The sequence below is a fragment of the Cebus imitator genome, unplaced genomic scaffold (genome assembly GCF_001604975.1).
Source record: "Cebus imitator isolate Cc_AM_T3 unplaced genomic scaffold, Cebus_imitator-1.0 Scaffold161, whole genome shotgun sequence".
NCBI lineage: Eukaryota > Metazoa > Chordata > Mammalia > Primates > Cebidae > Cebus > Cebus imitator.
Window position 1 is genome coordinate 2,952,267 of NW_016107476.1, and position 26,526 is coordinate 2,978,792.

General features: G+C 36.4%; 1 long non-coding RNA gene and 1 other non-coding gene across 2 annotated transcripts; one reads left to right on the top strand and one right to left on the bottom strand.

Moving 5' to 3' along the window:
- Positions 1-1,584: 1,584 nt before the first annotated feature.
- LOC108314790 lies at positions 1,585-26,526 on the top strand. Its single transcript, XR_001829659.2, has 3 exons — positions 1,585-1,595; positions 19,564-19,572; positions 26,401-26,526. It is a non-coding gene; the product is annotated as an uncharacterized LOC108314790 (long non-coding RNA).
- LOC119473475 lies at positions 4,617-4,678 on the bottom strand. The gene has a single exon (XR_005202693.1). It is a non-coding gene; the product is annotated as a U7 small nuclear RNA (small nuclear RNA).

The following is a 26,526-nucleotide window of genomic DNA, read 5'->3' on the forward strand; positions in this document are numbered from 1 at the left end:
GCTCTACATCAAACTGTCAATACTTCTGTTATTTCCATCTCCTCTCCAAACTTCCAGTATCATGAATTTTAGTTTTCACGTATGTTTGTCTGCCTTAACGTAAGTATTCAAGAAGCACACAGAGAGAGGCATCTAGGTGCACCCTGGAGGCAGAGTAGGCTCCTACCATATAATAAACATCAGAGTCTATCTCACTTCCTGGAAGGTTCAAATCACAGGAGGTAAGGACCTCTTCATCAAAAGGTTAACCCCACTAGGTGTTAAAAACAGCATCCTCTCAGGGTGTTAAGGGAAGCAAGCAAGGGTGGATAAAATAGCTGAGGCTCCACAGCTAGGTAACACCTTAAATGAAGCCAATTTTAGGTCATCTGAAGCTACACCCAGAATGCAAGAACTTTCCTAGGAAAATCAGACTACAGTGCGTAGATCAGGGCAATACCGGAATGTTAATGGTTGGTACGCTGACCAAAACCGTCTCCAGCTCTCAACCTGGGCAACCACCCACCAACCCCACCCAAAACACAACGACAACACCCTAAAGCCACCGAGCAAAACCAATATACAAGGCTCTCACAACTGCAAGGTAAGAACACACAAAACACAGCCGAATGACAATTATCAACAAAAACAAAAACCAAACTGAAAATAAAGCATGTACTGAAAGCAGTGGGAGAACAGGGCGGGCCACAAAACCACACACAAAGGTAACAACCAAAACTATCAAAACCGGCGAAAACAACAAGAACAAGACCAGCCAAAACCAAGCAAAAGACAAACAGAGCAGCATAAAAATAACAAAAACAATTGAAACAAAAGCAAAAACAGACAAACGGAAGCGAACACCAAAAGAACTTATATGCAGCAAGAGAAACTAGCAACAGAGGAAACAGACAAGCAACAGAATCAGAGAAAAGCTTCCCAAACTATGAATACAAAAAAAGAGAAAACAAATCAACAATAAGAAACATCAACAAACGCAAAAGAAAAACCAAACAACCCCAAGAAAAAGCAGCAAAAGAACATAAACAAAAAAAGCACAAAAGAAAACATGCACCTAGCCAACAATCAAACCCAAAAAAAGCAACGGAACAGAAAGAAACATCAGACAAAGCAAAATCAAAAACACAAAGAGAAACAATACAACACCACCCACAAAAGAAAAAACCACAAAGTCAAAGAAAAACACACACCACTAAGGTACTGAGGAAAAAACAACACATATACACAGGAGCTGAAAACAGAAATTAGAGCAACAAGCGAGCAAGAAAAAACAGCAAATCCGGAAAAAACCAAAAACACAAACACAACTCAACCCAAAAAAACCATGAAAGGAAACATACACAAAACAAGATAAATAAAACCAGAAAAAAGACAAATCCACGCAGAAGACAAACCCAACAAGACAGAAAATAGAAAAAACAAAGAAGAAACTTAAACCACCTACAAGGAAAAACAGGAAAAAAAAAACCAGGCACATTAACACAACAACACAAAATACAGCAATAAAAAAAAAACAGAAAACGCCCTCTAAAGAAAAAAGGACCAACTAAAAGGTATAATACCAAACAAAAAAATGCAAAAACAGAAAAACAAATGTGGAATCCTGACACTCAGAAGTCATAGACAAATGACGCGAACACACCGAAATAAAAAGGCAAACTACAGAAACCAGAGCCTAGCAGAGACTACAACGGGGGAAAAAAAAAAACAGAAAGAAAAAACAAAACAAGATACTAAGCCTAACACCACAGACAAGAAAAAAAAAAAACAACAAAACAACAGAACACACAGAGAACGAGGAAAAAAACCAACACATCCACAACATGGACCCCAGAACAAAAAAGTTCAACAAAAGGGGATAACACAGTGGAGACACATCAAAGACCAAGAAAGAGAAATGAAAATTAACCCACCAACCCCACAAATAAAAATAGAAAAAAAAAAGAATAAACAGGACGACGAAAAGGACAAAAGCACAAAAACGAAAACCAAACCACTATGAACAAAAACAAAGACCTGCAACCAACCCAAAAGCCAAACAAGGACAAACTACACAGCGAAAATGTCCCAAATAAAAACAAGGGAATAATAAGAAGACATCAAAAACAAGGAGTTTAGCACCTCTAGAAGGAAATACACGAAACTCAAAAACAACAACACCAACAAAATAACAAAAGAACAGAAAATCAAAAACCCAAGGTTCACACCCACAACCAAATGAAGAACAACAAGAATAAAGGGAAACAAAGACGAGAGCATCACACACAGCAGTAAGAAAGCGGAAAAAAGAGAAGAACAAAATAGGAAAAAGAAACCGGGAAAGAAAGCAGAACCAAAAAAAACAGAAATAGATCAGCCGGACAAAGCAAAAAAAAAACACGACCGCACGAACCCAGGCAACAAGAAAGCAGCAGCATAACAAGGACCAAAAAACCGAAAACGAAAAAAAAAAAAAAAAAAAAAAAAAAAAAAAAAATGCCAAAAAAAAAAAAAAAAAAAAGGAGCCAGTAAGAATGAAAAAGAAAGATGGTTGGGAAGTGAAATAATTTTATTGAGCAAAGCAGCATGAACTTATAGCTAACAGAAGCACATCTGTGTTTGACAACTTTTACATGAGGAAAAATCCCATTTAATCTAACAGATTAGCCAACATACATTGCCAGTAAACACAAAAAATAAAAAAGTATTTTTAAAGTATCTGCCACAAGTTGGTGATAAGCATCTTAGGTTTCATAGCCTGACAGTTAAATCATGAAAAAATTCAAACTTTGGAGTTGGCAGCAAATTCAGCTGGCCCATAATCCTGCATATGTGTGGTTTACCTGAGATTATTTTATATGCTTCAGGAAAAATATATACTCTTGTCTTTTTACCTTAAACTGATAACTGTATTTGGGTTTCAGAAACAGCAAATTCTATCTACAACAAAAATCTAACTGGCTACTGGTTTCTAAGGGTGCGGACAGCAGGACAGGGAAGATAAAGTTCCTTCTCCAGGTAGAGGGGTCCAGAGGTCAAACAGACTCTGTGCCCAAAGGCCAAAAGAAAAGTAATCCAATTAAGGACAGAGAGAAAGAAACTGATGACTTCCAAGTGGACAGGAAAAGAGAAGATAACAAAGAAACAAGAAAGCTAAGGACATTTATTATGTGGAAGAAGCAGAAGACAGAGAATGCAGTGAATATTACAAATTATTTCAAACATATAGAAAATAAAGCTCACATCTACCAACTAGTTTTTGTTTTTTTGTTTTAGAGACAAAATCTGTCACCCAGGCTGGAGTGCAGTGGCACTATCATAGCTTACTGTAACTTTGAACTCCTGGCCTCAAGGGATCCTCCCTCCTCAGCCTCCCTAAGTGCTGGGACTACAGGTGTGAGCTACCACACCTGGCCTTTCTTCAGTACCTTTTAGTAATAAAAAGTTACACATATAGTAGGAAGCCCCTATGTATTCCTTGCCAGTAATCTTATAGATTTGGTATGAATTTTTTACACAATACTTATTTATTTGATGTGAAGAATTTAGAGGAAAATAAAAACTACCAGCCTAGTAAGAGAATGGCAGGCAAGCAAAAACATAGAAGGTCGTTACAGAGAAATTGGAAAAAGAAAAGGTTCCCACAAACAAAAACACCAGGTACTATACTTTCTCTCCTAAGTCTATCCTTTGCGGATTCCTCTAAGTGTTTACCTCCAAGAGAGGCTGTTTCTGAAAAAGAAAAAAATCAACTGCCGTTACGCCTTATACAAAAACTCAATATCGCTGTGGCTCTTAATTTTAAATACAAGCAAAGGAAATACTCACTTTTAATTGAAATTACACATTTAAGTCAGAAATATCAGTTAAGAAAATTAACCACCACAACATAGCATGATATATACTAAGGAGAGCTTTTTATACTCCCCTTCACGAATATAAAAATAGCTGTTTGCACTCTCCTTCATATATAAAAGATATCTGACATTAATTGTGTGTTGAAACATTTATCACTTGAGCAACAGATTACAGAGGGTTTTACATTCTTCATCATCATTTTACAGCACTTCTATTTTGGCAATTTTACAATTAAATTTGTAACAACTAAATTTCTCCAGGGATGGTGGGATATACAGTTGTTGTTGTTGTTGTTGTTGTTGTTGTTGTTGTTGTTGTTTTGAGACATGTTCTCACTCTGTTGCCCAAGCTAGAGTGTAGTGGTGCCGTCTCGGCTCACTGAAACCTTCGGCTCCCGGGTTCAAGCAGTTCTTCTGCCTCAACCTCCCCAGTAGCTGGGACTACAGGTTTACACCACCTCACCTGGCTAATTCTATAATTTTTTTGATAGAGATGAAGTTTCACCATGCTGGCCAAGATGGTCTCACACTCGTGGGCCTCATGTGTTCTGCCCGCCTCAGCCTTTTTTTTTTCATGTCCATTTATTTTAAATAGAAAAACAAAAGCTAACCATTACAAATACATTGTCTTAACGAAGAAGTCTATGTACGTTTGATTTGCCTATACAATTACTCCAAGGGTTCAATGAAATGGAAATCCGTATGATTCTGCATGACTTTAAAAGCACATATATACTCATTTTTAAAGCACATAAGTAGGGAGTTCATCTCTGTTTTGAGGTGGGCGTTCTGGTGAAAACTGAAAAACCTGCTAGGCATATTCTAAAAGAGCTGTAACACCATGGACAGGTTCATTTATACTCATTTCTGTATCTAGACCTGAGCTCAGTGCATATCATGTAACAGATGTTCAAATGGCTGGTTAATACTTCCCTATCAATTACAATGAAAATGCTGACACCATATAGGACTTGAAAATTTTAGGAGACACATTAGTTCTCTTTGAACTTAGTAAATTCCTACCTAAAACTGCCATATTCATTAGTTTGTTCATTACATTGTTGTAAGCCTACTTTTTCAGACACTCTTTTAGGTTCTGTAAATTGTGATGAATAAGACATATAAAATTCCTACCCCCATAGAATTTACAGGACTGGAGTTTGTGGAGGGGAGGCAGAAATAAAGAAATTTTAGATAATAAAAACTGCTACAGAGTAGACAGAAACAGTAACATTAATTGGATGGTGAGGGAAGTGCTCTCTAAAGAATTACCACTTAAATGGAGACCTGAAGAACAGCAAGAGTTCCCAGGAAAATGGAATCTCAAAACCAAAGACTCAGAAAAAAATAAGATTGCTCAAGTAATGCTTGAGACATACGCAACAAGGGGGAAAGGAATACAAAATAAGGTAAAGAGAGGCAGAGGTTGGCTCGTGTGGGGCCTTCCAGGGCATAATATAAAGGCGAGGTTTTAATAATTTTTAGTAATTCAGATGAAATACAGATTAATAAGGCATGTAAAGTAGTATAATTCTGTGACATTTAGTACATTCACAATGTTATGTAACTACCACCTCACCTCTATATAGTTCCAAAACAGTTCATCACAACATAACTTTTAATCAGTCACTCCCCATTCCTCTTCTCCCATCATTCTCAGCAAACTAACACAAGAACAGAAAATCAAACACTGCGTGTTCTCACTCATAGGCGGGTGTTGAACAATGAGAACACATAGACGCAGGGAGGGAAGCATCACACACTGGGGTCCGTTGGGGGGAAATAGGGGAGGGACGGTTGGGGGTGGGGAGTTGGGGAGAGATAGCATGGGGAGAAATGCCAGATACAGGTGAAGGGGAGGAAGGCAGCAAATCACACTGCCATGTGTGTATCTATGTAACAATCTTGCATGTTCTTCACATGTACCCCAAAACCTAAAATGCCATAAAAAATATATATAAATAAAAAAGAATGCTGAGATTACGTAAACCTCTATGACTTGTCCCACTTTCTGATACCCTAGAGTCTATAAAGACAGAGTATGTTTTTTCCATGCTCTCTTAGAAGACATTCTTAGCAAAATTGGTTTAGAAAAAGGTTTAGAAAGAACCTTTGAAAATATTCATTTGCCAAATAGAAAAATTTATTTTGTATTTGGCAAAACTCCCAGGATTATATGTATCCTTTAACCTGAAACAAACCATGTTTTATCGCAGGAATAGACTTAAGTATATTAACTTCATCAAAACTTACTGTTTTGAGTTTTGTCAGTAGCACACTCCTTTTGGTACAGCTTTGCTTTCATTTCTTATAAATTATGTAAAAATTGCTTTTCAAGATTGGTAAAACTTCATGATTTGTTTAATGTAGCACAATTCATTAGGCCCACAAGTGGCCCCTGACGCACACTGCTGAGGGCATCAAACCCATAAGCTTTTATTAACTGATCGCTAGGTACCTTATCCCCTCCACTTCATGATGCTGTCCTTGATAATGTAGTGATGCTCGACTAGCTGGAGGCCACACATACAAGGTAGTAGAGTCTTGACAGATGTTTGAAAGGATTACTAGTTTTCTCTGTTAACTATGTCTACCTTAAATTGATTTATGATGGAACAAATTAGCATCTAAGAATGAAATTTCTGAGCACTCAAGAACTATAGCCATCAGCTACTATATAGAAGTGAGATGGAAAGTCCATTTCTTTAGAAATTTTGTCAAAGGAATTTTAGTTTCCTATAGGAAGGAAGGGATGTGCTTCACGAATTTAGCCAACTTGAACTTCATACCTATAAATCATACATTTTCCTGCCATAATATGCAATGCTTGCTTTCAAATCTCTTGCAAAGATACATCAAGATGAATATCAATTAATGAAATTTCCTGACATATTCTGGGATTCTATGAAAATTACTAATGATATAGTACATGTTTAGTAAACAATAAACCTTACATCTGTCATGTTCTTGCTAAAACTATTTCCCCTCTGATAATTGTGTGAGAGGATAGAAGTATGATTACACTTCTTGTCAGAATTTCCTTGAAAAATGTTCTATGCAAAGATAACCAAGCTCTTCAGCATAATTCATTCACAGGCCCACAGCCAATGTAGTGCTTAGGGGTATTGCTGAATGCCATTGCGCACTCACCTCTCTGAAGATGAAAATCCCCTATGGTTGCTCACCCTCAAGACTCCAGGAACCTCTCTCAGTTTGGAATAATGGCTCTCTAATATTAACCTTGTATGTTTTATCTCCTTTGAGTTGTTCACCTCTTACCTATGCTTTGAGGTAATATCCTTCACCTAGAAGCAATGATGCTTTAATAGTGGAGTCGTGCAGAAGAATAAAGACTTTTCCTTTTGTCCCAAGGCTTCCATTATTCATCACATTAAATGGAGAGCATAGAAGTATTCATATTATATTTGACTACATGTGATAGTGGAATTTCAGTTGAAACTCAGGTCTACCATCTTCAAGAAATTGACAGAATTTTAATTAGTCATCATTTAAAGAACAGTTTCGACGTTCCTCAAAAAACTAAAAATTGAGCTACCATATGATCCAGCAACGTGACTGCTGGGTATACACCCAAAAGAAAGGAAATCAGTATATTGAATAAATATCTGTACTCCTACATCAAAAATTAGTTACTGAGTACACCTTGCATACATTTGATTTTTCTGGAAACTAAATCTTAGTGATACTTCAGTCAAAGAGGAGATATAATTAAAGGCAATTTAAAGCAATTAAAGAATAATCTAGGATAGAAAATGCAGCTCCACTGCAAATTTTACATAATCAATTTAATGGGTAGAAAAGTGCCACTCCTTTGTTTTTTAAATAATCTGGGTCCAAGCCACCACTTGCTGCTTTGGTGGTGGCACACACGCGCACACACACACACACACACAGTGACACATACATAAACACATTTATGTATGCGTGTATGTATATATGTATACACATAATGCGTTTTAAACTTATCTGATTTAAATAAGTTATGCAGTCATTTTAGGTAATACTCTAAGCCCCTTTTGAGTTAAACTATTTCAGTCTCTCGGCTCTTTGTGCTCCTGGCTCTTTTCCTTAAAATTGAATCCTGCCTAAGCGTCTTCATGGAGGCAGAGTGGGTATGTTTTGGGGTAATGATCTCTCTCTCCTCTGATATATGGTTCAATACCCACTTAGCAACAGCCCTTGGTGGAGATAAAGGAAGACATTGAAATGAATTCAAGGTGCAACTTGCATTAATTATGTTAGCATGGAGAGTGAATTTAAAAGCATATTTGCTGAACTAGAAAAAGCCAAAGATGGTACCCAAAAATGGTATGAACCTAATTCCAGGATTCCAGTCTACAGTCACCAGAATAATTTGTCTCTTTTCCCTGCAACAAAAGAATAAAACCATGAACTCATCAGAGTTCTCTCCTCTCCTTCTTTCTTTCATTATGTTCTGAATTTATCCAAACGTTACACCTCCTGACATGCAATTCAAAAAAATATAGTGGGAAACCAGAAGTGATTGTTCACATTCTAATATGTTTGGTTCCCTAAGAATCAGCAGTGTGAACAGGTACAGATTTAAAACAACAACAAAAAAGGCATTGGGTGTAGTGCATGCTGCAGAGTATAATATTTCATGTACTTCACTCTTCAAAAAAGAATTGCATTTACATTACTTTCTACTGTATAGGAACCTGAAATTTAAATCAGGAGATGATCCAGAATCTCTTGAGCATAGTCTCACTAAGTTCTTATTTCTTTCATCAAGTATGCCACTTCTGGACATTCCACATTGACCCTGGTGGCATGCATCTCAACCTGACCTTCAGATTTAAGTCTCAGAAAGCTTACATTATTAACATCAACACTTAGTTCACTTTGACTGAGTTTGAAGCTGTGGGAACCTGTCTTAAATATTAATGAAAAGGATGTTGAAGGAGAAAAACTCAGAGTTCTAAAATTCAAATAAATGTAGATAATAATGGGAAAGTTATAGTAAAAATAAAGATTAAGCCTGAAGAGTTGGCTAAACTGTTAAAAGTATGGAATAGATATAAGTTAAATCAATTTTTATATGTTATTTCAGAATTTAAAGGAGAAATAAAAGCATTTAAAATATCTATTTTTCTGAATTTCCATTTTAAAAACAGGATGATAAATAAAATTTCTCTGATAATAAATACATTGAATTTATATTATAAGATACTGAAGGAATCTCTTATTTTAACCCCACATCTACACATGTGTGGAAATTAAATACTAGAATATATTGTAAGAAAATGGAGTTCTAGTTTCTAGTTGGATGCTGTGGTTAGCTATATACATGACTTTAGTCAAATTGCTTTACCCCTCTGAGCTAGCTCTAGCATGGTCATGTGGGAATGGGTTAGCTGTCATTGCAAATCTCCAATGAGATGGCTTCACTTCTTAATCTATGTGAATGATACTTGTAGTGCATATATTTTTTCTAAAGTATATGAAAAAAATCAACTTCCTAGAAACTGCAAACGGACAACCAGGAAATTAAAATTTGGCAGTCTACATTCTATAATTTGATTTAAAAAGAATTTCTGGACAAGAATCAGAGCTCTGAAAAGGTAGGACAAGACATAAATCTTTCCATTATCTTGACATTGTTCTTATGAGTAGTTATTTGAATTGGGGTAGAATATATATGCAGTAAAATGCTCTAATATGAAATGTAGAGCCACCTAATGTTTTTGATATTCACCCTTCTTGTTACTAACAACTGAAAAAAAACACAAACAAACAAACAAAAAAACAGAAAACTCTCTTAGCACGTAATTATCCAACCAAACTTCGGCATTGAGGGACTTGACAAGCTCTAGCATGTCAGCAGCCTAAGACTGTGACACTAGGATGACCTTTGTCCTCCTTAAAATACCTGCCTGATAAATCTAGATGTTGCCAGGAAAATTTAGGTCTTTTCAGCAAAAATAATGATGAAAGTTCAGAAGACACTGGGTTCTGTCCCCTATTCCTATAGTTATTACTGAATAAAATTTGCCTTTTACTGCTTTCCCTAGTATCCAGCTTTATCTTTGACATTATATAAAACAATATGTTTATGTTGCTGAATAGAATATTACAGGCCCCTCAACTCATCTTAGAGCAGTTTCTTTAGAAAGCTTGCATTTATAAATCCTTTCTCTTCCCCCTTGAGATATGAATCTTTCACCGTTGAAAACTATCCCCTCAAAACCGGAAAGCTATCTTTTTGGAGTGCATACCCAAAAGGAGACAGCTCTCTCACTCTTGATAACAGTTCTCATGGGAAGATAAGGTCCTAACTTTAGTGGATGCCTTGCTCCACTATGTACTACTGCCTCCTGTCATCCAAATAGGAGAATCTTGTTTCTCTTCCAGATAAGCACCAATTAGCAAACCAGATGGCTTAGTCACATGGACCAAACTCCTCCTTAACACCCTTCAGTGCTTTTCTTTTAGCACACTCCAGCCTTTAACAGTCTCCTGCCTTTTGTTTCAGCAAAGTTCAAGTGACACTAGTTTCTCTTTCCCACTGCCATAGTAATTGCTGAATAAAATATGTCTTTACTGCTTTACTCAGTATCTAGGTTTATCTTAGACATTATATAAAGCATTATTTTTATGTTGCTGAATAGAATTTCATTAAAATAATATGCCACCTTTTATTCCTTCTACTTTTAAATAGCTTTTAACTAAACCTCTTTATGAAACAATTTTATACTGGACTAAGGTAAATTGCACAACTATTAGGTTGCTTTGGTAGATATTGGTAACATCCAATAGTTAGATATAGAAAAAGCTGTCTAACTTCTCTCCCCTGGGACCTCAGAACCAAGTGGTATGTTACAGGTCATGGGTAATATTCTGCTACACATGCCACATTTATAGAAATGTAAACATAATTTTGTTCTTCTCTGCATTTAATAAATGTTTTGCCTGAAATCTCTATGTAAGGTGGATATGATACTATTTCAGAATCCTCAAAAAGTGACTGAACACATGAATCAGAAGTAATCCTGTACTCAGAGTACCACTCTAAAAGGTACAGAATCTGGCCTTCTCCAGACCTCCTGTCCTGATTTATGCAAAGACAGAAATATAGACAATGTTCTAGCAAGTCTACACATAATTAACACCATTTTAGTAAACAATTAAAATTATTCCTTATATTACACTAATTAACAAACTATCTGGAGTTGATCAAAAATAAAGTTAGTTGAAGGATACTTCTGGAGCCTGAATTTCGTAATAAACACTAGAATGTTAACAAAGTCGGCCTTTTCATGTATATTCTTGATTAGGGGACTCAAATGATCACTAATGATATTCAGAGGATAGACTTAAAACCAACACACATACAATATATATACGTGTATATATATAATATATATTTTTTATTTATATAGCATATATAAAAATATATATATTATATATATAAATAAAATATATATATGAAAAGGATGAAGGAAAAAACTCAGTTCTAAAATTCAAATAATATATGTTATATTATATTTATATATATATATATAAAACCCAAGCCATATTTTAAAGCAAATTGTAGATAACATTAAGAATTTTATTTCAAACACCCAGGTCCAATTTGCCAAAACAGAACTAATCTCTACATTAAAGAGTTAGCCCAAGGAATTTGCTTTTATTGACAGATTAGAGCATACCCATGGCTGTTCATTTGGCTGACTCTGTCCTAGCTTCTCAGCCCTGGGCCATCTGTGAGGTTTAACTCTCTTTAAAGAATCAAAAGTAGAGGGAAAAAAAGAAAAATTTCATCTCTTATTATAGCATATTGGTGAACTCGAGCCCTTCACAGTTAACTCTGAAAAGAACAAGAAAATTTCTTTTACTCATTAGCAATTGTCAAAACACATACTGTCAAAAACAATTTTATTTCACCAAATCTGAAGTTGGATAGTGCAGTTCACATACCTGCGAGTCAGATGATCTAGGGTGGGCTTGGCTGACTCACCTCTATGCCACATGCCTCATTTGGGGCCAAGGCTGAATGTGCAACACCTCATGAAAACTCTTCTCATAGTGAGGCCTGAGGTGGAAAAGCACAAGCAGAAACATATGAGGCCTTTAAGGCCTAGAGTTGAAACTCACTCTTGGTCGATTTTACCGACATGTAATAGACCAAAACAACTTAGCGCGCCAAGCCAAAGTCAAGGGGCTTGGAGGGGCACTAGGCCTTTGATGAAGCCACTGCAGGGAGGGCTGCAGCACTTGAGCCTGTCTTTCAGCATATCAGGCTCCCCACAAACCAAAACATAGTATTTCCCTTGTCATTATACCTATCAAAGCAGTATTGACAAAATGATACTAACTCCATGTAGTGTCAGAATTGTATTACAGTTACATCAACTTGGGGGTCCAAACAGCACAGGGGATTTACAGTTTTATCCTGGATATACAAAATGAAAAAAGTCTATTATTATGCAAAATTTATGTATGTAAATAAATCCATTAGCATTAGCGACATCAAATGTATAGTAATATTTATATACATTTTCTGTCTCATACTCAGGAGCAGGGCTACTTTCTTATATAACGAAAAGTTTTCTGGCAGCTAAACTTCAACTTTGGTCATTATGTGGACCAAAATAGGACTTTCACTGCTGTGTAGATACATTGCATTTCTCTACTAATTTTTTAAATGAACAGAATTGATAATCCAGGTGATTTCTACCCAATAAGTGTTTTGGTTACAATTGTACGGCAAATACTCATGAAATATGCTGATGGCTGGAAAACATCCATGAAGAAGGTTGATTCTGAGCAAGTTGGGCTTTATGGGGAGCAATTAACTTTGGTTTAATACTCTGCTATTAGTTATTTCAAACCCACGGAGTCTCTTTGAATTCTTTATTTGCAGACCTCTTAGGAGCTGGCCCAGAGACACTCGGTAGCATTCAGATCCAGCAAGCATGTCTTACTTCCACTTTAGCCAAGTGCCTTACAGAGTCAAAGTAGAGATCTAGTTCCTTGAAATTTATGATTTCTACTATGAGGCTTACCCTCTATTTTTTTGTGTTTGTAATTTTAGTAGAATAAATCAATTGATTCGTTGAATCAATAGGCTGCTGGAATTACCAATTCTAAAAGGCAGTGGCATTTCAGGAAAAAGGTCAGAGAATTAGTCTTGGATACAATTGGGAAGTGGAAATTTAAAATTCAGTTCTTTCTGCATTTCCTTCCCTGCTTTATTTTTCTCAGCACAGAAGTCCCAAGATGTGAGGTCCTCAACAGTCCCCCAGAATGACACGGTCTCTCAGCCCATAATTTTCCCTTTACTCTTCTCACCCATCCACTCATTGCCTTTGTCCATGTTTGTCTGTCATACAGAAAAACCTTTTGATGCTCTAAATGACAAGAAAATCCTTCTTACCTAGCATCAGAAACTGTTTCCAAACTAAATGCTGCATTCTACGAGAAGAGTTGGAGGGCATGTGTGAGACTGTTTCCTCTAAGTCAGAGCTTATCAAGCAATTATTATCCATCAAAATCACCTGGAGGACAGGTGAAAGGAGATTTCTGGAACCTGCACCAATACATTCTGGTTTAGCAGATCTAACAGGCTCACAGGTGATGTTGCTGCTGCCTCTACCTTAGGGACACGAGCTTGAGAACCACCGCTTTGAATCAAACAACCTGAGACACTTCCTGATTCATCTAGAGATCCAAAGAGCAGAGTAAGCAAGATGTTATTCCCCTTTCATTGTGAGAATCATAAACTGTTATGGGAAGAAAAGTATAGGATTTAGAAGATCTATTTGGCATCTGCTTTGCCACTTGCTGGCAGTGTTGTCTTAGAAAATTTCTTTAAAATCTTTAAGCCTCTTTTTTCTTGCTTAAAAGAAGAAAATAAATCCAGGGTCTCAAGTTTGTTATGTGGCTTAAAATACAATATATGTGTAAAGGTGCCTTGTAAACTATCAAGTGCTCTACAAATGGTATCATTGCTCTGAAATAAGGGATTGTCCAGAAGGGAGCTATCAAAAATAAAAGAAGATCAAGCATGTTTTCTGAAAACTGGAGCTACCTCTGTTCCTTTTGCCACCTACAAATCTACTAGTTTCACCAAAATTATTCTTTCATTTATATTATTGAAATGCTGTAGTAAGTTTTGATAGGAGGCTCTATTCCCTGAAGAGGCACACACACAGTGCAGAGCTCATCATCTACAAAGGGAAACACTCTGACATCCTACATATTCCAAGAGCAACTGTTGTAGAAAATCCATTACAAACAACACCAGTTCAATCTTAGAGCAAGTACATTCAGAAAACATCAAAATAAAGTTACATGAACCTGAGTTGTTTAATATACACCATTCCATTATTTTCTCATCTCTCAGATGGCACCTAATAATTGGGGAAAAATATTTCTTGTGATTATAACACACATCGTTATGTATTTCATTTATTACACCAAAATCCCATTTCAACAATCTCTATACCCTAGTTCCTGAAAATATCATTTCCCAAGGGACTTAGACTAAGTTCCAGGAACAGCTGGGAGGAGCCATTGTATTGTCCTCACAACAGTTCTCACATCCAGGAGTGAAAGCAGGAACAGATGGTGGGTGTCTCCACAGCAAACAATTCTAATGCCTTGGAAACATTTGAAGGCAGCAGCCCTTACAGAATGCAAATAGCTGCAAACCACAGGATGGGTTTTTTTCATTAACATCCACGGTCTCTCACTAACATAGGAGCAAGTGAACAATTAAGGGCTGAGAGAAGGGACACAGAATCCCATGCAAAGCCAAAAAGAACTGAGAGGTGAAGGCGATAGTAACCCCAACACATTTGATGCCATTGTTCCTACCCCCACAACCCCATTCCTGTTCAGTGAAATTATACATTTATACCTGCATAAGAAAGTTCCGAAAATAAAGGAAGGCAAGGAGAAAGCTACAGCCTTGTACAGGAGGAAATGTGTATTTCTTCATCAGCACCTCATCTCACCCTCTGGCATTCCCATGCTGTAGCTTTAAAAGTATAACCTCTCATCAAAAGGGACAACATAAAGCCTCTGGGGCCAATCAGTAATGAATGCCTGTGAATGTGACCTTATTTGGAAAAAGAGCCTTTGCAGATGTTCAAGTTAACATGAGGTCATTAAGGTGTACTCTAAGCTAACATAATTGTGTCCTTATTTATTTATTTTTGAGACGGAGTCTCTCTGTGTTGCCCAGGCTGGAGTGCAGTGGCTCTATCTCCACTCACTGCAACCTCCACCTCCCGGGTTCAACTGATTCTCCTGCCTCAGCCTCCCTAGTAGTTGGGATTACAGGTGTGCACCACCACACCTGACTAATTTTTTGTATTTTCAATACAGATGGGGTTTTGCTATGTTGGCCAGGCTGGTCTAGAACACTTGACCTCAGGTGATCCACCCACCTCAGCCTCCCAAAGTGCTAGGGTTATAGGCGTGAGCCACTGTGCCCGGCCATCCTTATTTTTTTTAATAAAGTGAAATCAGACAGTGAGACAGACACAGACACAGGAAGAATCCATGTAAAGATGAAGGCAGAGATTGTGGTGATGAATCTACAAGTGAAGGAATGCTGCAGATTGCCAGCAAACTGCCAGAAGCCAAGAGAGAGGCACAGAACAGATTCTTCCTCATAGCCCTGACAAGGAAGCAATCCTGCCAACACCTTAATCTTGGTTCTAGCCTCCCTGACTGTAAGACACTATAGTTGTGTTGTTTAAGCCACCCAGTTTGTGATACTTTGCTACAGCAGCCCTAGGAAACCAGAACAGTGACCAAGGGTAGGATAGCCTTGGACAGCCAGTAAGGTTGGCAGAGTGGGAGTTCAGGGTGAGGCTATCCATTATTGCTTCCCTTTATTGATCCTCTTTTGTTCCTCCTGAAGGTCCAATGTGTTTCAGAGTTGGCCCTTCTACTCCTATCACTGCCACCCTGCTCGCCATTTGCAAATCTGTTTGTAAATTCCTTTTGGCTATAACACTTCATTACAGGGTATAAGGAGCATGCAAAAGTGACGAACATAATGTCCTTACGCATTGAGTTGATTCATCAAGTCTATAACTAGTTTGGGGACATCTACTATGTAAAACCATTCTCTTTGGTGTTGGGCATACATTGAGCAGAACAGAAAAAGAAAAAAAAAACACCCTCCTGTCCTCACTATAAGTTTTTAGTCTGCTAGATTTATAACCTGGAATAAAATCCAATTCTCAAATCTTACTTTTGCACCAAATTACAAGAGTGTAATGTGTTTCTTTTCAAGAGGAATAAAGACTATTTGAGCCAATATTTCTCAAAGTACCTTCCAAGGATTACCTTCATCAGAATCTCTTACCCTACCATTCTTATCAAAAGGAGGACTAATGGGCTCCACAGCAGGCCCACTCAATTCAAGTCTATGAAGATAGGACTCAGGAACCTTAACGTTCTTAACATGAGTGCCCCTAAACTTTGAGAGGATCGGTTAAACTAAAGGGGCTTGAAGTAGAAATAGTAGAGATTCAGGTGATTGTTTTTGCATGCTAAACTTTGAGAACTTGCTGCTCAATGAAAGAGATAAGCTCAAATGGTAGAGTTGCAGGGAGTAGCTATGGCAGTGTTTCCTAAACATCCCCAAAAAATCACCAAAGTCACCTGTTAATAATGGAGCTTCCCCGATGCATTTCATACAGATTCTGATCCAGTGGGGCAGGGGTAGGCAAAAAGTGACTGTTAGGTTAGCAACAAAGTTTAGGAAACACCCACCTTTAGAATAGAAGTGGCAATCAAAAATCAGAACTGTTCCACACTCAGAGAAAATTATTCAAGATATTACATTAGTCACTCTTATTTCCCCCCCAATTTAGTGACTATTTTCCTAACACTGATTTGCCCTTTTTGGCTTCTCCATTTTCCTTCTTTGCTGGTATATCTGTAAAGCTCAACTGTGTGAGCCCTGGGCATGAAGAAAGAAGCTTTTTCATCACAAGACTCATCAGTGTCTATACCTATTATTCTGGCTACTCTTCTGCTAGATCATTAGATCTTTAAGGTTGGGGACTAATCTTGTCAATTCAGTAACCATTTAGGGCCCCTCCTCAGTAGGTGTTTAATAAATATTTACTCAATATTAGCCTGGTTAATAGTATTCTGAGGGCTAAGAAGTATTTGAATCTAATTTAAACCACATATTGCCATCCTCCTCTGGCCCTGCAGTCAATATTTCACTTTGCAGTAAATGAAGCACCAAGTGCTTTGTGGAACACCCTGTAACACCTATTGATTCTCCCTAATGTCTCCTCTGCTCCCTTGATTTGACAGACAGGCATAGAGTACAGCAAGGGGGGCTGATAAATGGAGATCAAAGTTGCACTTGAAAGAAATTGTAGCTTTCCATTTTTTTCTCTGCTGACATCAAGCTGCTTACTGCCCCTATGCAGTAGCATTTTAGTACACAGTTTTAAGCAAATGCATTTATTTTTACATTTTTAATATTTAAAAAAAGTCAATAAGTGTTTCATTTTTATCAGTTGAGTACATTGAGGTTTGAAACTATATATCCTAGATAAATATGAGAAAAAGATACACAGTAAAGAGCTGATTTAAATATGTCAAGTAATTAATAAAAAATGCTGCTATAGTTTGAATATGTCCCACAAAAAGTATATGTTGGAAATTTAACCCCTGATAGGCTTTGAATGTTTGTTTCCTCCAAATATCATGTTGAAATGTACTCCCTAATGTTGGAGTTTGGCCTGATGGGCGGTATTTGAGTCATGGGGGCAGATCTCTCATTAATATTTTGGTGCCTTCCTCATAGTAATAAGGTCTTGCTCTGTGTTCATATGAGATCTGTTTTTTTAAAAGAGTGTGGCACCACCTCTCTCTCTTGTTCTCTCACCATGTGACATCACTTGCTCTCCCTTCACCTTCCACAATGATTGTAAACTTCCTGACGACTCGCCAGTAGCAGATGCCAGTGCTATCCTTTTTTTTTTTTTTTTTTTTTTGAGACAGAGTTTTGCTCTTGTCACTGAGGCTGGTGTGCAATGGCGCAGTCTTGGCTCACTGCAACCTCTGCCTCCCAGCTCCCAGTTTCAAGTGATTCTCCTGCCTCACCTTCCTGTAGCTGGGATTACAGGCACCCACCACCACATCCGGCTAATTTTTGTATTTTTAGTAGAGAGGGGGTTTCGCCGTGTTGGCCAAGCTGGCCTTGAACTCCTGACATCAGGTGATCCGCCTACCTCAGCCTCCCAAAATGCTGGGATTACAGGCATGAGCCACTGTTCCCAGCCAAGTGCTATCCTTTTTATACAGCCTGTATAACTCTTAGCCAGATAAACCTCTTTTATTAATTAAATAAATTACTCTCAGCTTTGGGTACGGCTTTATATTAGGTTGGTGCAAAAGTCATTGCGGTTTTTGCCGTTGCTTTTAATGGGAAACCCCGCAATGACTTTTGCACCAAACTAATAGCAATGCAAACACACTAATACAATCCTCAAAACAAGGGTGTTAGGTAATGTATTCTAATGGGAAGCATTTATATCATGAGGGCTCCACCCTTATAAATAAATTAATGCAGATTATAAAAAAGGCTGCAGGCTGTGAGTTTAAACCCTCTCTCTTTTCTCACCCTCTCGTCTTTCCACCTTCCGCCTTCTGCCATGAGATGATTCAGCAAAAAGACCCTCACCACGTGACAATAACTTCATGTTGTACTCCCCAGACTCCAAAACCATAAGCCTCAAATAAATTTTTGTTCATGATAAATTATCTACTCTCACTCAAGTACTTTGGTATAGCCGCACAAAATGGCCTAAGACAAACACAAAAGCAGTGTGTCTTAAAGATATTATTTATAAAAAGCCACAGCTGAACATAATAAAGGAAGAGACAGTTTATGTAATAAGATAGAAAAGTTTGGCATATGAGGACAGAAGAAAGAGAACAGAATTTGGAGACAGCTTTACCTATGAGAAGATCCAGATTCTTCAATCATGATACCTTAGGCAAGTCATCAACTCATCAGACAATAACAAAATGCCTCAGAAAGTTTTTTAAGCAAGCATTTGTGTGGATAAATGGCACTTCTTGTTTTCTCCCTTTTAATTGAGGTCATAACAAAGGAATATTCAGAAAAAGTAATAAATGATAGATATTACGAGTTGTAAACTTGTCTATTGGCATAGAAAATACAGCTAATATCAGTCATTTGCATTGCATTGATTAAGGTGAGTAAACAAATCTCTATCCCAGTTTAAACTGGTTCAGCTATTAAAGTTATACATTCAAACAAAAGATAGAAGAAAATAAAACAAAAGAAAACAAAACACCTGTTTATTACACAAGAATTTTCCAAATACATTGTCATTGAATTTTGAATTTGAGTTTAATTTGCATTTATCTTATGATTATCTTTTGGAAAGTAGGTTGACATTTCCATAAATTATGAGTAATCGCAAATCAGGATTTCTAACACAGACTTTGAGGAGTCCATTAATCGCTACCCTAAAGGACTTTGTACCCTTTTGTAGAGATTTATTTTTTTCACACAGAAAAAATCATCAATGTGTTTAGCTGCAAGATGTATTTGAAACTCTTCCCGCAGGGTTGACAAGAATTGCATGCTGGATTCTGGACAGAAATATAGTTATAATTAAACATTAATCAGGCTGCAGTTTGGTCCACTTCCTTCTTGCTAAAAGTCTTGCAGCACTAGTTGGTGACCATTTGCATATCTATTATTCCTACAGATAGGATTTCTGACATTGGGGTCATAAGACTTGAATAATTGACTTGCATCTCCATTGTTCCTATAGGCAGAGTCTCTGACATTAGAATCATAAGGATTTTGTTTAAAAATTGCTTAAGATGTTTGTTAGGCCTAGAATTCTAGCAACCAGTTTGAAGACCCCCAACAGAGAAACTGGATCAGCATGAGAATACAGCTTCTTCATCTCCCTGACCCATGNAAAATTGCTTAAGATGTTTGTTAGGCCTAGAATTCTAGCAACCAGTTTGAAGACCCCCAACAGAGAAACTGGATCAGCATGAGAATACAGCTTCTTCATCTCCCTGACCCATGACTTTGCCCTGTACTCTTCTACAAATCAATGACCACACTTTAACCCATTCTAAAACCCTTAAAATCTCTAGCTCCAAACTCCTCAGGGAGATGGATTTGAGGCTTACTCCCATTTTCTCATTCAGTGATCCTGTGATTAAACCTCTTTCTCTGCTTCAGCCAGTGTCTTGGTGTATTGACTTGCTGTGTGCATGCAGCAAAGAGTCTATTACAGTTACATATTTAGATCTAGGGTTGGCAACAAAACATTGGCAAATCCAAGCCACATGCCCAAATCCAACTTGGCAGCTTGGATTATCCCGGTAGGTAGGAGCAATAAACAGAAAAAGAAGTTACTCAGAATCAAGCAGAAAATATGCTTCAGCCCAATAATCTATTCCTGAATATGTTATGATTTGACAAAAGACTTATAACATAGTTCCCAACTTTCTCCATTTCTGTCTTACACAACACATTGGTAATACAAAGCATGGGAAAAAGTGACTACTTATTTGCGAAGATGAATAATTTCAAATGAGTTAAGACACACATTTCAAAGAATTCACATAAATTCTGAATGTTCATAATGAAACTGAATGAATGTTTAGCTCTAGTGTTTCCTCAGCAACTGTGATATACACTCCACCTTCATGTGTGAAACAGATTATAAGCAAGATTATTTGACTTAGGAAGAACATTCATTTTTTGCAAATAGGCCACTATGATTCTGAAGACTACATATACAATATGAAGTCAAAGCATGTACCTGTAAAAGAAAAAAACTTCAAAAGTCCTGCTTGCCATTTATAATTTCTTGTTTGTTAATATAATAATAAGAACAGAGTTTTTAAGAGTTAAAAATACCATCAAAGATTAAACAGCCTTTTCTGTGTATGGATTCTCATAAGTAGGAAAGTGACAGAGTCAAATACTATAGTTGCACCTTAGGTAGAGGGCAAATAGTTAAGAATTCTAACCCTTGAACCAGACATCAGAAAACAGGTTGTATATTCCTTTATAAACTACTATCATGAGGATATTTAGACTTATTTCCAACTCTGAATTTCCTTCCAACTGTGGATTTGTTGAATGTATTACTGAGGCAGACATGGCTGTTGTTGATGAGGTGAGGTCTGATTTCTTTGCAATTTGAAGAAGGCTTTGTGCCCATCAGGTTGCTGCCTGTATCACCTTCTTCAAATGAACCTGGAAAAACTCTAACTAGGTAAACCCAAGGTGCAATCCAGTAAAAAATAACAGTGGTTGATAAGATCGTTATTTGGTATAGTGGTTTCAGACCATGTGACCCCGGACCTCTCATGCAGAGAACTGGGTTAACATATCTCCCTCCTCCAGAAAGTTGCCCAATGTGTGAGCTCGTGTGGCACACCTCAGCTTCATTACTGAAGCCAGAAAAAGTTCTGGAAGGAAGTTCATAAAAGCAAACAGAAGTTCATAAAATGACCACATCACAATTTTTTTTCATTTTTTCCCTTTCTTTTTCTTACCAGTGCAGAATGAGAAATGTGTAGATATAAGGCACATAGGCTTTTTATGGTTTGTGAGGAAATTTGTGAGCAGTTTTGAGATAACAGGTAGAATTGAACTTTTCTGGGTATTTAGATGCCTGCCCTTGAAAGCAAGTGCAAGCTGTCACATTCTATTTGCTGTCCTCATAAAATTTATTAGGTGTTCAATTAAGGGAAATTGCTTTTGAAGCAATTTGTGCAAGTTCATGAATGACTGATGATACAGCCACCTGTTGAGAAATAATTTCCCATTGATCTCTCACATTTCTGCATGGCTTTTGAGTAGAAGCACTGGGAACTTTAGTTCTGGACTATCTTTTCAAGGATGTCTGTGTGAAGGAACAGACTTGGATATTAAAGATAGTTTCTCAGTCCTTGATCAGAAGATAAATTTGCTAGCACTCCAGGATTATAAAGATAAGGTCTCCCTTGAGGCAAAAATTGGGCATGTTTATCAGCAGCAGTACCCTGTGAAAGATTCAGGTTTTTTAAGCTCAGGGCTCCTCAGCTGTGGCACAGGCCCACCGTAAGTGCAGCAGCATCCACTGGATTTCTCCATATCAACTCTATGGGACTTGAAGGACAAGAACAGATGTAAGTATGAAGCTCATGCTGCCTACTGTGCTGTGAATAATAAAGATATTATTCTCTGATCTAGGGATATTGTATCTCTGCCAGCATCCATGAAAATGTGGCTGGCCAATTTGTTAGCTTGCAAGTAGGGTAAAATCTCAGACCCTTGATACTTATTGACAAATATCTTTCTGTAATTTTTCTTGTAACTGAAATAAGCTGTCTTTTAAAAACTATTTTAAGGATATGCAAGATTGAGATGGAGCCAGTGATTTGGGGAATCTGGCTGCTTAGTCTATAGGTTAACTGGATGTTTTATTCTTCCTGTCAGTACCTGTTCCACATTATCCATGATGCAGCCATGAGATTTGATTATAATTTTTGATGAAAATAAGGTATTAAATGTCTATACTCCTCCTTGATTTGTCAATCCTTAGTACTAACAATAAGGATTTTAGAATAATTATATCTTATAAATCTAATGGCATCTCCTGTTAGCACTACCTGTTTTTATACCTATAACTCCACATCAACTTAATGTGCTCATGGTCATACACTCATACGCATAATTATAATTATATCATTTGAAGTAAGTGATTTTAATTATATAGACATGTCTTCATTTTGCTAGTTCCTTTGTTCCTGGTGTGTGTGTTGTAAGGAAACTTGAAACATATAGGTAGAAAACTTACACACCAGACACATTAACATGTGAGACAAGCGGTGGGTTATCCTTCTAACTCTGAGATAAGCTGTTTTTATGACCTTGGCCAAGTCATTTTATCTCTCAGGATCTCTAGCAACTCATTTGAATGGGTTGGATAAAATTATTTTGAGAACAACTCTGTAATCTTATAAAACTATATCCCTCTTTGTTGCTAAATACAATCGCTGATATATTGAGAATTCTTCAAAAATGCTACTCTAGATCAACTTCTGATATTTAAAATCTCCCTTTAGGCAATGCATATATAATGAAGATGATAACACAAAGCAAAAGATTTTGAAAAGTTGTCATAAACTCAAATATAATATAGGATTTTTCCCAGATTCTAATATTTAAGTATGTTCTTTTATTGCCACATTACCTCTAATGGGAGATACAAGGTATTATTTATTTGATGATGAGTAGAACACTATTATCTTCTCTAGCACTGATTAAAATAGATGATAACATAAAGGTTACATCAGAAGCTTAACAATTGTATAGATAGGTTTAATTTAGTTTTTTCCTTAATAAATGACAAACTTATTCCAGACTGAGGAAGTGAAGGCAGATCTGTACACTTTTTGCTTCAATGTTTTTCCCTGGCAACAAGATTTTGTGATGCTCCAAACTCTCCCCTCCCATTTGGTTTGTAATGTGACCCCAGCACTGTGTCTCTTAACAGGGCTTCTTATTTTGATGCAGTTGCCCCTTTCCTACAGCTGAAAATGTATTCTCTTTCCAAACAGTTCTTAATGTCCTGGTTTACTGATGACCAAAGTGATTGTGAAGCCATCCGTATAGCCCCAAGTCAATTTTTTTCTGTGTCATTCATGTGTAATAGTTGTAAGTAATATTTCCATATTCAGCATCCATTCCTACTTCTGGTTGGTGCTTTTCTATTTTCCTGTAAGGGACTATCCTGTTCCATGTAATCATGCTACTTTGCTTTTCTCTGAAATATCTGCTTGCCTGCCTGCCTTCTTTCCTTCCTTTCTTCTTTTCTTTCCTGCATTCCTTCCTTTTAATATTAAAATAAACTAAAAATCTAAAAATCATAGTCAAAAGTTATAAAATAATAAACAGTTATGTAAAAGGAGCATTAATATGTCAGCATAAGATTTAATAGACTCTAATATACTACTACTTAATTACAAAAATTTGAATTAATATATTTTGTTTCATTACCACTTTTACATATTTTAATATTGTGTTAAAATTTAAAATTTAATCAGACATTTATAGAATCTATAACACAAAATGTAAAATCTGGTTGGCAAGGGCTATTATGCCTTCCCTGCCTTTCTAATTTATCTCAGGATCACAATGATTCCTTGCTATAACAATGCCTAGCAATGAAGAGAGAAGTATACTGATAGGGAAAATTGAAATATTTCATTTTTCCAAATAAAACTGTAACTTGGTTTGGCTGACATTTATATATCAGAGACTATTATTTATTTTTATTTTTTGCAGGGTAGCTAAATTTTGCTTAAAGATATGGATATTCACAAATCATATTATAAATGAAATCAAGAAGTAAATATTAAAATGTCACTGCAATGTAAAATGGCAAGTCCATGGGAAAGATGATATGTAAATAGGATAAATGTATATATGATGTTTTAAAAGAAACACATAAAGGTGAAGACTAGCCTCTATGTGATAAATTCAGAGCAAAACCAGAAAATTACTAATTGCTTTTTTCTTCTTTCATAAATAACTGTGCAGTAAGAATATCTTAGCTCAAAATGAATTTTAAAATCTGAATTCTACTCTCATTTAATTAATGACTTAAATATTATCTTGTAGGAACTATTTACTTCACTTCAATTTTCATATCTACAAAAGACAACAAGAAATAATGGATTGATACCAATATTTGCCAAGAACCTAGAAAAATCTGAGTTGAGATGTATTCTCTCTTAATTCTCTCAAGAATCCTAATATGATTATATTGTATTACCATTTCACAGACAAGAAAACTAAGATTGAAATATGTTAATTTGTCCATATTAATATAGCTACTAAAAATTCAGCTAGAGCTCAAACCGAAGATTTTCTGAATATATGGTAGATGCTTACTATTCTACTATTGCTCACATGCATAGAGAGAGAATTAGAAAACTTGAAAGATGCCTGAACTATAGATTAAAACTTATATTGTCACAATTATTTAAATATATTTCAAACTAGGTAGGACTCTATCTCAAAGACTGTATTGTTTATAGACATTGGAACATAATGAAAAGTTGTTATTACAGAATTACTAAAGAGATAGAATCTAATTAAATAGAAAACAAGCATACAATACAAAACAAGTCAGTCTTTTGGAAAGTCTGATACAAATTAATAAACCCTAAGCATATTTAATAATGATAAAGAAAAGCAGGTAAAATTATCTGTGTCATAAATAAAAAAGGACATCACTATAAAGCTTGAAAACAGTTAAACATATAAAGAGACATTGTGAATAGCTTTTTAAAAATGCATTTGAAAATTTAGACTAAATTAAAAAAATCATAGAGAAAAACAAATTACCAAAACTTATACAAGAATAAATAGAAACTCCCCAAATCTATACCTTTTAAAAAACTGAATCCATGATTTAAAATCGCCTCACTCATGCCCAGCTACCACAATATTATCCAGCCTCAGATGGTTTTACCGATGAATTCTACCAAAGACTTAAGAAAAAAAATTAACAGTGATACTATACAAAAGAGGGGAAGATTTTCCAATCTTTTATTAGTACATTATAACCTTGGTGCCAAAAATGAAAAAGGCATTATAACAAGAAATAATATTTGTCAGTCTGTTATTACTAATACTATTAGCCTCTGTTATTACTGACTTAACCCATGTATGCCTGAGGTTGCAATTTTTTAATTTTTGCAATCAGACCTTGTCGATGACCTTCAGCAGTAGAATATAAATAACCTCCACATGTTTAGTGTTCCAATAATGGAACACTAGGCATAAATGGATTTAATATTATTAAGTAACCTTTATTTTACTTAGTAGTGGCTCCAACGTGAGTGGTGATGTAGGCAAAGATCCAACTTAAAACATTAAATATTATAAGTAAAAACTTTTAACCTAAAGACATCTGTGTTAATACATCTAAAAATTCTGTACCTCTAAATTTCCCTGAATTATCTGAGCCTAAGGAAGTGGCCCACTTTTAGCTGTTAATGGCTAGCACCACCCCTATTTGAATATGATGTGAAAGTTTCTCCTCCACAGCAACATGCACTCATATTGCACCCCAGGATCTGCTCTTCTCTTCTCTCTTGGATACTAAGACTTCTCTAGGTTTAATTTACAAAACAACCCATTCAAATATATGGAACATTTGATAAAGAAGAAAAGAGACCATATTATAAAAAATCTAAAGGACCTAGCTAAAATATACTATCAGAAACCTTAAAAGTCAATATAGGACTGTCTGGCGGGAACTCTCGGCCAGCAAGAGGATTCAAAACCTGAGTGGGGGGTACGCAGGAAAAATAGGAGACAGAAAAGCGGGGTCAGGAGGTCTGGGGAGTGAGTGCTCCACCAGCAACTTTATTTCTCAAAGGCTTCGATTATATACATTTTTCAGGCTCTGGTTTACGTCAGTGTAAGAGAAAAAACAGATCACTAATTCACATACTCTATACAATAAGGATGGCAGAGACACACAATCAGTGGTCGTAAAAGGTGATAGTCATTCCTGGTGCTCATAAAAAACATTTACATCGAGACATTGTTCCTTGTGACTGCAGGATTTTCTGGTTCTGATCATCTGGTTATCTTTTAACA